Below are 13,547 nucleotides of genomic sequence, written 5' to 3' on the forward strand. Positions count from 1 at the left end.
CCCGAGCTATTGACGATGAATACGGTAATTTGTACTCATCGACAAAGACGAAACTACGAAGACGAGGACGGCGATGGCGATGGCGATCGACGAAGACGAGGATAGCGATGATGACGACGACCGACGGAGATGATGACGGCGATGACGACGACGATCTCCGATATTGATCGAGAGCTATTTTTATGGTTTTTTTCATCGATTGTATTGTTTGGGTAAACCTGAGTATTTGGTGTATAAGGATATTTTAAGGGTTTTGTCAATTTTTTGTTATTTTGCCTCAACTTTGAAAAGTTGAGCTATTTTGCCTCAATTTGAAAAATTTGGCTATTTTGTTAAACTCAAACTTTAAAATGGCTAGATAGCCGCATCACCCTTTTTTTATTGCTATTATATGGTTTTTTTAACACTTGAATTGATTTGATATTCTGATCAATTGCTCTTTAGATACAATTTCTTTTTGTTTTACAGGTTGACGTCGATATATATAGACAAAAAAAAACAAAAAAGTGAGGTAGCGGAAGAGTCTTATATCCATAAAAATCTAAAATTGTAGCATGAGAATCCATAAATATCGGAAAATTCTTGTGATAGTTTTATAATTTTGCAGACTAATTTAAAGGATTATTAGCTTTTTGAAAAGGGAAACTAACACATGTATACCATGTGTTTTAGTTAAATGTCAAGTTTAACTTTTGTGTTTTCAAAAATGTCGAGTTCATATAATCTGTTTAACTAAAATGACAAAATTATACCATGAAATTGATAACAGTGTCACAAATCTTCATTTCATTGATATTAACTCTTATATAAGAAAAACTGAATCAACTCCAAACCAGTACCCTAACTTCCAAATTTTCATTTTTGAAATAAAAATAGTCTTAAATTGAAATTAAATAATAAAATTCATATCTTCCATGAGATAACTTCATTCCGTATTCGAATTGCAACTATTAATCTTGGATTCTCTGTTCAAATCTGTGATTTTGATTACTATCAACTGTGATTTTTTTACCCATTTGCCTCTTTCCAAGTTCTTCACGATTAAGAGACTGTTGTTTATTTTTTAGTTTTTAAATAAATTACATACATTGCACGAATGAATAAAGATAATTGGTGTTTAAATATTGTTTATTTCATAGTATAATTTCGGCATTTTTTAAAACCAAAAGTCAAACTCGACATTTCACTAAAACACACATATATATATATATATATATATGTCATTTTCCCATTTGAAAATCATCGTGCTAGTTTTGTAATTATAAATGCTTTGAAGGTTATAAGTTTCAGTGGCAGAAATGTAAATTGTAAAGACTTGAAAGGACAATTTCGTCAAATCATTGTAGAATGAACCGTGAAATCCGACATTTGCTACATAATAATAATAATAATAATAATATGTTTTATGAATCTATGACCTATCTCTCTCACTTTTCGACCCATGCACTAACTCTTCCAAACCGGTCATTTATATTCTGAGACTCAAAGCCAAAATTGTAGTGTTGTCATTTTTATTACATGTCATGGGCATGATGAACAATTCCATTCTCATCACTTGATCTACTTTCATCTCCTTGTTAATACATATAACTTAATACCTAAACACAACATAGATAAACATCAATATATATTGCTGAGACACTGTGACTGTGTGAGCTCGTTATTACGTACTAGAATCCATGGCTCACTCAACTGATTACGCTTTCAAATAATCAATTAGGGTCGTTATATTAACAACAATTTTTTAGGCTGACGTGACAAGTGGAGTTAAATATATTGCACTTAATATACTCTTTTCTTCATCATTTTAATTACAAAAATTTAAAAATCAATTAATTCTTATATGGTAGGATCTTCTAAGTAATTTAAAAAGATCAATTAATTGCTTTCTTTCATTCAAGTCAGGGTACTCTCTCTCTCTCTCTCTCTCTCTCTCTCTCTCTCAAATTGCGAGATTTTCTTGAAGGGACCATCATCGACTGGTCCCGGTACTTGTGCTCGGGATCGAGGACAACCACGGTAAGCACCTTTGTCAGGTTGGGCTTCGCCGAGTGGAATCAATAGTTTATTTGTTTCTATTATTTTCGAGTTTTTTTTTCCTTCAAAATCGTGTATAATTCATCACAGTTAATTATAGTTAGCTATTGTTGATATTTGATCGTCTTTATCTTCTTCTTCACATTTTTTTATGGGTTGATGCACAATTAGTAATCGTTAATTATTATTAATAGGTGGCCGTCTTCATCTTCTTCTTCATAATTTTCATTACATTTTTTTGTTTGTTTTGATGGACACTTATGATTTGTGTGTTTAGGGAAGCAATAACCTAAATTGCGAGAATCTAATTATCACGCTTTTTTTAATTTTTGAAAAATAAATAAAATAAAATAGGCAGCAAACGTTTAAGAGTATTTGGATAAAAGGCTAGCAGCTTATAACATGACACGGGTATTTAACAAAAATTTTTAAAACGTTGATCAAATTAAAATTATAACGTTTCAATACTTTCGGTGGAGCGTCTAATAAAATAATAAGTAAATTATGTATGCATGTGATAGGATTTTGTTAGATCCAAGACTTGTGCACAAAAAAAATTAATATTATCACGAATATTGAACCTATGCCATTAAATATACCAAAATAATAAAATCCGAACACATAATAATGATATTGTGACAATATATTATCAATATAATTGATATACTATTCATAGGTGATCGTTTATTAATTGCGATTGACAGGTGATTCTCTCTCGTTAAGAACTTGCTTGAAATAGGCTATTTCAACTTTCAAATCTATTGAGCTGTATATTATATTCGTATCAATTTAATTATATCAAATGGGCAGACAACAACAATTGTTGGAGTCAATATGTTATTGGTATGTTCATCTCCGGTCAATAATAGCCGTATAATATTCCTGAAAAACATTTACAAATATTTTTTATTCGACGAAAAAAAAGTGTTATTTGTCTTGTAGCGGTAAGCATATCCTCTATTTTAGGTAAAAAGCAATCATCAACTAACCAGTATTAAAAAAATAAGTTAGCTAGGTCATTGATTCTGGCAACATAACAAATGGTAGTGGTAGTTAGTTTAATATTAGGATATGAAACTGATTAATAAAATAAGGCTAACAAGCTTTTAAATGTAGACCGATCGTGGCTATAATTAGCTTTTAAAAAGCCTCGGGGAAATTTTGGATAAAACTTTCAACTTTTATAACTTGTATATGTTTTATAAATTTCCATAAAAAAAAAACACTAAAAGTTGAACTTTAAATTTTTCATTGTAATAATCAAATATATATATATATATATATATATATATATATATATAAACCAAACCATAAAAATTCCATGGACAAAATGAACTAATTTAACGGTAATTACATCCACCTATATATATAAACCAAACCATAAAAATTCCATGGACAAAGTAAGCTAATTTAATGGTAATTGCATCCATTAAGAGTGTATAACAAATTAAAACAGTGTAATTTTGATTATTTTATTATAAGCTTTTGAGTATTTTACTAATTGATTCGTTTTAAACAACTATTTTGCGAAGAAAAAAAATTCTTAACAAAGACTATAAATAATTTATTTCAAAAAACAAAAAAGACCTATATAATTAATTAACTCGTGACAAATAACTATTTTGTGAAAGAAACAAAAAAAAACTTAAAAAACAGCATCGTGAAAACCTTAAACTTATTATATTAATTGTTATGTCGTCATTTTCACAAGATAAAAATGACACCCATGAAGTACAAATAACAAGATTTGGTGAAACTCGCACCAAAACTACAAGCAACATAAAACAATTAAGTCAAAAGACCAAACTATTGGCATTTCAAAGTCTTCTGTAAAGCAAGACTATCGGCGAAGAGAAGAATCCTTGAACTATCGGCGGTCATACCATCAGCGAAGTTCAAGACCAAACTATTGGCGTCCCAAATTTTTTGGCAAAACAAGACTACGGCAAAGATAATAATCCTTGAATTATCGGCGGTCATACTATCGGCGGACAAGACTATCAGCACACAAAACTATCGGCTTTAAGCCTTAGGCAAAATGAACATTATGCATGATGGAACCTTAGGCAAAAAGAATATTAGGCATGAGAAAAACTATTGACGAATATAATGGCCAAGACTATCGGAACAGAAATATCGGAGTGGGACTATAGGCGAATTTCACGGCCGAGACTATCGGCGTGCATACGATCGGCTGGCATATATTATCGGCATGAAACTATCGACGGGCATACTATCGGCAAACCTCCACAACCTTGGCCAAAAACGACTTCCATGGCCTAATGGCCCCAAAAACCCACTCAAACTTCAAAGTGAGATTCTATAAATACACCAATTCCATTCACTCGCAGGGTAAGTTCTATCAACTTGTCAAAACTTTACATAATTGAGATCATGACTCTCTCTCTCTCTCTCTCTAAAAAATATAGAGACAAGACAAATCGTTCACCAAGAATGCAATACAACACGACTAATATTGAGCGTCGGAGCGCGTGCCAGGGAAAACCCTTCCGCGTCCCTCTAGTTCATGTTTATTGTCTTTTCATGCGAAAAATATGATGAACACGATGAATGCGAAGAACCCGAAGATTGCGAGGAACCCGAAGAACACGATGAACTCGAAGGACTCACTGAACATGAAGAATGCGTAGAACCCGAAGAACACGATGAACTCGAAGGACTCGATGAATACGAAGAACGCGAAGAATCCGAAGATCGGAAAGAACCCAAAAAAACACGACGAACCCGAAGAACTCGATGAACGCGAAAAATACAAAGGTAAATTATTGACAAAGTGACGAGAAATCGAAAAGCTCTTTCCAGCGAGGCAAAGACGACGAGAAGAGAAGATTTTACTACACATAATCTACATACAGTCATATGGTCCGGCTCTAGACCGCATCATAAACAATTTATAATTGTTGACTAAAAAACGACGTTAACTTGATTAAATCATATAGTACTCAATCCCTTTTTTGTTTACCGGATCCGGATTGTTATATTTACAGAACTTTGAGTGACAAAATTAACATAGATAATTTGCTTAATTGATTTACACGAATATTAGCTATAAATTATTTATTTAAAAAAAAAAAAAAAAAAACAGGAAGCTTAGTACATGCCCCACAATCCCACATGCATTAGTTGACACGTACCCTGTATTATTATAGAGCACTCATACACTTTGCGACAGGTACACTTTTTGAGGTTTTATTTTATATATATTATATATACATAATTAATACATAGCTCGATATTTAAATATTAAAATAATAAATATTATTGACAACTTTTTTAAAGCCATGCTCTTCGCGCATTCGAGAGAGGCCCATTAACAATTAAATAATCCATAATTGATGTGAGAAAGACACATCACATGCTTAAGTTAATATTAAAATTTTAATTAAGCATTATTGTCCTTTTAACATCGAGATAATAAACTTTATATGATTTAATTAGTGATTACATTATTATTATTATTATTATGATTTATACTTTATAGATTTAAAATTTACAGATTCCTATGTTTTGGTTTGGGACTTGATATCAAAATCCTGCGAGAACTAACAGGGATGGACAAGACAGAGAGAATTGGGTCGCACGGATTTTGTTGCATTTACAACTATTGAATTTTTTTAAATCTAGGTTGTTACGAAAGTGTTAAATGCGTTATTCTCTCACTTTATTTAATATCTGCGTCAAATTACAAATAAAGACACATCAAACATTTAGTGGGTACAAGTCATTGCTTGGATGGCGGTGGCTCCGGCCACTCGACTCCGACGGAGGATAATAAAATAGATCTCATCCTCTTTTGCTGACTCTCTGTTCATAAAAATTATTGATATTTTTTTTAAATCTGTTTTTCTGGTAATTGTTTATTTATTTATTAAAATCTTACGTATTTGTATGCATTTTAAATTGCACGTATATATACTTTTATTTACACAATTATAGTCGTTGATAATCTAACTTGACAATTTATTAATTGATAAAATTACATGTCGCTAGTTAAAATATTGGATTATTATAAAACTTATAAGAGTATGTAAATTTAATTGTTACTAATTATATTTAAAGGTCTTTAGTGATAACAATATTAAATTATCAGAAATTAAAACATAGAGATTATAATTTAAATATTTACTCATTTCTGTGAAATTTTAGTCCATACTTATAAAAAAAAAAAAAAAAAAAAAAAAACGAAACAACACTTTTAGATGCCAATAACCCCTAAAGAGCAAGATTTCAACCAAATTCGCCGACATTATAAATCATAATATATTCTTGGATAAATTACAAGAATACCCCCTGAATTCAAGGGTCGGTAACGAACTGCCCCCTAAACTCGAAATTTCCACAAAAACTGTTCTGAACTATTGTTTTGCTGCGGCGTTGCCCCTTCCGTCAAATTTATTCTAACTCTGTTAAAATTTTGGTGACGTGTATATCAAATGTGATTTAAAACATGTTTAATTATTTGGTTACCCTCAGTTGTTATTATTATTATTATTATTGTTATTATTATTATTATTATTATTATTATTATTATTATTATTATTATTATTATTATTATTATTATCCATTGCTCCTCTTTCTCGATCGTGATGACTTGGAACCTTGCTCGAGGACGAAATCGTCGGCCAGACCCGATACTAGCAGACGAGCTTTGCGTCGCCGGAGATCGGATCGAGATCGAACCACACTCGGCGGATTTGGCCGAGCGGTTGTGACAGGGCGAGAATCTGCAGAGTCGCCGGGTTGAGAACAAAATTTACCTGGCAAAGAGAAATAGTTGAATTCTTGAACACATTGTCGCCGACCAAAACATACATCCAAGAACACCAACCCAATTTCAGAAATGCCAAACCATGTCCAAAAAGAATAATAAACCCCTAATTTCAAATCAAATTTTCGGCTAAAACAAGAAGAGATTTCATAAATCAAACCTAACACACGAATTCACACAAAAACGAGCCAAACCCGAAGCCAAACACCATATGACCACGAAATCAAGCAATCAGAACCAAAATCCCTAAATCAATTTTTGAAAACCGAAACCCTAGAGGATGTAATTCAATTCATTCAGCTCATAAACTACCGCGATGAAGAATCAGAGGAAGAGAACGAAGATACATGGCTTACCGCCGAAGTTTTCTGGCGAGAATCTCTTTCTTTCGGCTGACCCACGGCGCGCGCAACCACAGAGAGCGCGAGTCATCAACTCCTCGTCGGTCTCTTCTTCTTTGTCCCTCTCTCTCTCAGTTGCTCATATCTCCGCGTGTCTCTTCTCCTTGTTGGACACTGTCGAACACCCGCGAAGAACCTTCGGCGAAGCTCTTCTTCCTCGCGTGCGGCTCCAACGAGACCACAAGGGTGAGCTTTCACACCTTTGCTCTGTTTCTTATCAATCTCTTTTTTTCACGATCTCTCACTCATGTTTCTCTTTTTCTCTCTTCTTTTCTTTTTCTCGGTCTTTCTCTCTTTCCTTCTCTCTTGTTTTCTCGGTCGATTTCCTCAAGAGCTCGGGCTGTTTTAAATCACAGTTGATATACACTTGCCAAGCCTATGATTCCATGACATACACTTCTTCTTTTCATTCAGGAATGTCTCCCCAAAGAGGGGTGACTATGCCTTCAAGATTTCCTCAAAGAAACACGGCGGAGATTTCAAGAAACCGACCCAGCCACGGACCGGTCGAAAGATCCACAGAGAAAACGAGGCCTCGAAGCTTCCTCTCGAAGTGATCGGCGGGCACATTCTGGTTACGCTTCCGATAAAGTCCTTGTTGAGGTGTAAGTCTGTGTCGAAGAAGTGGCGATCGCTGATCGAAGAACGCCGGTTCGTCGAGAAGCAGATGAGCCGAGCCGAACCTGGTTTGATCTCGACCCGATCTCCGGCGACGCAAAGCTCGTCTGCGAGTATCGGGTCATGGCCGGCGATTTCGTCCTCGAGCAAGGGTTCCTAGTCCTCATGATCGAGAAAGACGAGCAATTGAGAAGAATTACGAATCGGAGCCAATTTGATATCAATTTGGGTAACTTGATAATAATAATAATAATAATAATAATAATAATAATAATAATAATAATAATAATAATAATAACAACTGAGGGTAACTTGATAATTAAACATGTTTTAAATCACATTTGATATCCACGTCACCAAAATTTTAACAGAGTTAGAATAAATTTGACGGAAGGGGCAACGCCGCAACAAAACAATAGTTCAGGACAGTTTTTGTGGAAATTTCGAGTTCAGGGGGCAGTTCGTTACCGACCCTTGAATTCAGGGGGTATTCTTGTAATTTATCCTATATTCTTATGACATCCATATGTAATTTTATAACTTATAGAAATGTAACATTGTAACACTTTTAGTACGCCTAGTTCTCATCGTAGAATATGTGGTTGAAAGAATCGGTTGGACTTGAAATATTACACACACAAAATTGTACTTTTAAAGTCAAAGTACGGCTAGTTCTCATCTAAATAAAGAGATGACTTTAGCGTCTCAATTGTGTAATATTCGTAATTTTATTTGTACAAAATTCCAGTTCATGTATAAAAAAAATTAACAAAATCAATTATGATTAGACTCCAACAACAAAATTTGTGGGACTCACAGTCACACCTAAAATTTGTCAAAAACTTAATTTAGTGATATTCTTTTTAACATGAACTTAGTATTGCAACCTGAAAATACTGAACACTCTGTGTTTCAAACTTGATATTTTGTCAACAAATTGATGAAATTACGGTAAAAAGCTCATAGGTATTAAAATTTCAAAGTTTAAGGGCTACTATTGATACCAAAAATATATGTAATCTGCCAAAACACATGAAATTCAGACAAGAAGAAAAAAAAAAGGTTATAATTATCGAAGATCTTGTTTTAAAGACAGATTTTATAAGTTGGAGTGACAAGTCTAACTAAACCATCAAAAGCTCTAACTAGCTAGCTACCAACACATACTATTATAAAGTTTTATATTAATTTGGTCCAAAAAAATTAAAACGTACTGCTTAATTAGCATGTTATTTTAACTCCAATATAATTTTATAAAGATTATTCTAAATGTCATATTTGACAGGACAACCGAATAATAAAAGCAAATATAAACAAAACTTTTGAATAGTGAAATAAATAGAAGTAATATTAGTAATACCTACAGCATCATGTATCGTATTAGACACTGTATATGAATATTTTAGTTAGTGTAGTGGTGTGCACAAGCTTGGATATTATTCATATGAATATATACAAATATATTAAAGTACTACTAGGCTACACAAGATTGTTTTAAAAAAAAAAAAAAAAAAAAAAAAAAGCACAAGTTGACTTGGGTATAAATATGAAAAGTGAATTTGATCCTTAGCTAGATCCATAAATTGCTCGAACATGCACACACATACACACACATGTACACACACACACATATATATATATATATATATATATATTTATTACATACTCTATTCATAATATATTACATACATTATATATAAAATGTATGTAATATATTACGAAGAACAGTGCGCTAAATATTGCTGGAGAAAGAAAAATATAGAGAACCCTTCCTTAAGATTTTCAGAGAATAAATAGCAAAAATATAGAGTAAAGAGCACGTATGTGATAGATTCTTAATCAGAAAATGCTTACGACTTTTCATGTCATTGATAGATCAGGTCCATTAGTGCGAGTCTGGCTGGCATGAGATCTAGAACATTGGATAATAAATTATGGTTCTGCATGAATTATTTGATATTTCTTTATTGTTTATATTATTATTATTATTATTATTATTATTATTATTATTATTATTATTATCATCATCGACTATTTTGTTAACTAGTCAAATCAACCTATTAATATTAATAGAATAGTCAAAGTTTCATTTAATTAAGGGAATAGTCAAACTAATCTAAACTACATAAATTACTCTTTCACACAACTCTCTCTCTCTCTCTCTCTCTCTCTCTCTCTCTCTCTCTCTCTCTTCAACATATTCTTCTGCGATGAGAACGCCGAGTCCTTCGGGATGAAGATCGTCACTCCCTCCTCCGTGTCGTTGGCCTGGTTCTGTAGCGATTCGATGACCTTCGTCGAGATCAGGTGGCCGAGGAACGACTTGAACGGTCCGACCACGCTGAGGAGCTCCGTGAGGTTCACAAACTCCTGCGTCGGCGTTGGAGCCGACGTCGGAGTCAGCGACGGAGGAGGCGACGTCTTCTGAGCTGACGACTGAGCGAGGATCGCCATTGAAACGGCGATCAGCGCGAGCTTTCGTGATTCCATTTTTTTTCTCCTCCAAATTTGTAAACAAGACCCAAAGTTAATAGGTTAATTACCAGATTGACTCAGAAATCGACAGGGGGAGAGGAATCGGCGGCGGAGAGGAAATCGGCCTGCGATGGAGGGGATTGAGGAGAGGCACTTTGTAAATTCACGAATCAGTTAATTTAATTAACCTACTGGAGTGAGTTAGGTTAATTAATTAACTGATTCGTGAAAAATTTGAAATTCACAAAAAATTTACAAAAATTATAACTTAAGTCAATTGATATTCAAAGCATTCAACTAATTAACCTAATTCCGAATTCAATCATTTAGTAAATTAACATTACTAAAAAAAAAAATCAGAACCTAAAATAATATTCAATCAATAAGTTAATTAATTAACCTAACTCACTCCAGTAGGTTAATTAAATTAACCTATTCGCGAATTTACCAAGGGTATTATGATCTGAACCGAAAATATGGGCTATTTGCTTAATAAAATGAAACTTGAGCTATTCCCCCAATAAGAATGACAAACTTGACTAGTTACAACAAATTTCACTATTATTATTATTATTATTATTATTATTATTATTATTATTATTATTATTATTATTCTTCCCATAAGCAATCGTGAGATTATTCATGGGAGCTTCAGTAAATTAGCCTATCAGAAACATAAATTTATCAAAATATTAAATATCATATTAATCAGACAAAAATACTCTTAATTAAAATGAAAGGTTACCGAATATAAATTAATTAACAAAAATAAAATAAATAACTGGAAAACATTACAATAAATAACTCTTTCATTAATAGATTACAAAATTCTCTAAAAATATTATGAGATCTTCACCGTCGATCTTCACCGCCGAGTCAACTTGCCATCCATCTCGAACCTTCGATTCTCTGACCAGAGACGCAGAGCCTCCCTCACTTTCACCGCCTCCACCTCGGTCCGCTCTGCCCGAAGCAGTTATTCCATAGAATGCGCAGGCTCTCCGTTTTTTACTTGAGCCACCGATTTTCCGATCGGAAACATAGAGCCTTCCTCACTTTCGCCACCTCCGAATTAACAAGAATTAACACTGAATGAATTAATAAATAAACACAAATAAACCGAAATTAATACGAATAAAACATAAATAAACCGAAATTACATATATATATATATATATATATATAATGATATTAATACACATAAACCTTTAAATCAGGTAGAAATCACAAAAATAAAAAATAAAAAATAAAAAATAAAAATAAACACGACTATAAAATACTCATAAAAATCTAAAATGAATTTCAAAATTAATAAGAGAAATTGCCCAATTTGCCACCAATTTCATAACATTTTCCCATTTTCCACCAAAACACTAATTTTTCCCAAAATGCCACCGAGATGTCAACATTGTTGACACCTATGTCAACAATGTTGACATCTCATAGTGAAGGGAAAAAATTAGATGTCAACATTGTTGACATAGATGGTGGCATTTTGGGAAAAATTAGTGTTTTGGTGGAAAGTGAGAAAATGTTATGAAATTGGTGGCAAATGGGGCAATTTCTCAATTAATAATAAAAAAAGAATCAGTCAAGTACTTAAGAGAATCAAACAAACCTGATTTCATATACAAATCATATCTTCCTTGTTGTGCTGAGTATTATTCAACATCCGCGAGCAGAGCATCCATGTCTTCATCGTGAACCTTATCGTGTCCAAATCGACATCTTCGCGTCTAGTCTTGCACCAATGATTCTTCGACGTCGGCAATAACGCCTAGCCCCACACCAAAAGGCATTTGGCGGCAACGAGCAGAACATCAACAACGTCCTCGCAAACCTCAATGTCTCCAGATCATCCTTGCCACGCCTGGTTCCTACGCCAAAAATTCTTCGAGGATGGTTGTTGTTGTTAGGTTTCTAGCGTCGGAGATGGATTCCTCCGAGATTCACTACGGTGGCGCTAGGGATCCCAAACTCGATGAGCCTTGTTTTGATTTGTGGCGATTCGTTTAGTATCAAGGTTTCATCGTCTTAATCCTTATTTTCATGGAGTATTTTATTTGAATGTACCAGACTTGAAATTCTGATGGAAATTCTATCGCACAAGAGAAATAGAGAGGGGGGAGGGAGAGCAGTTATTGTAGAGATAAATAAGGAATTCAAAGTAAAAGAAAATCAAAAGTAAAGAATATTGGCTGTTGGTTTGTTCTTTTTGTATATTTCTAAAAATAAAACGCAGCAATCTTAGCAGGGTTATTTTCAACCTCAAATATTGGCTGAAACGTCACGTCAGCGAGTCTAGCTATTTCTCAAAACAGTTTTAAACGTTGGCTAGTAAGCAATCTCAACGTTTGAGATTGGCTACCCCATATAATTTTTATTAGTTATTGCATTATATTATATATTACCCAGTATGACAAGAATGGTCCCAATAAGAACCATAACTAGAAAGATAAAATAAGAAATAAAATTGAGCAATAGATCATCTAAAAAGTTTTAGAACAAATAATATTACACCTACGACTAAGTCGTTAAAAGAGTGTCATCGTTACCACAATATTTATAAGGAGCTATATTATCTAGTCGACTAGTCGATGCGAGACATTTAATACATTTTCTCCCACTTGAATGAACATAGTGTGAGTGGTGGCTCAACATTGATGTTGAGTTTGACTCTAATTTTATTAGTGGTAAAGTCTGAATTTTAAATTAATGGACATGGTCAAATAATCTCACTTATAAATTTATAGTGTACGATATTTTCATGATCAGTGATCAAATATGTAAATATATATATATATATATATATGGGTTCCCTAATTCCCCCGCCCCTTGATACCTATCTAGAATTGTGAGAGCTTAACTTACACTCAAAAGTTATCTGGTCACGTATTAAATATGGTTTACTGTGTTTTTTTTATTTCTTTTTAATTTTGCTAGTCAGGTGAACTTTCTCTCAAGTATTATGTACTTTTCCATCAAAGTTTTTTTATGGAACTTCATGCGTGCAGTATTCAAAGAGAAATTTTTTGGGTTGTTTGATGGCCTCTAGCTTTTGACCTCTCACAGCAAACTTTTATTTAATTTGCGGGATCGGGTATGATAAGTTCCTCCTATCGTTGGAGGTTGGAAGCTATACAATGGTTGGTTGTTGTTTGCTTGATCAGATTTTTTGAAGCCCAAAAAACCACGGGACCGCCAAAGCAAAAGCCCAACACCCCTGC

The sequence above is a fragment of the Urtica dioica genome, chromosome 7 (genome assembly GCF_054948205.1).
Source record: "Urtica dioica subsp. dioica isolate 48M chromosome 7, U.dioica_male_clone48M_v1_H2, whole genome shotgun sequence".
NCBI classification, from domain to species: Eukaryota; Viridiplantae; Streptophyta; class Magnoliopsida; order Rosales; family Urticaceae; genus Urtica; species Urtica dioica.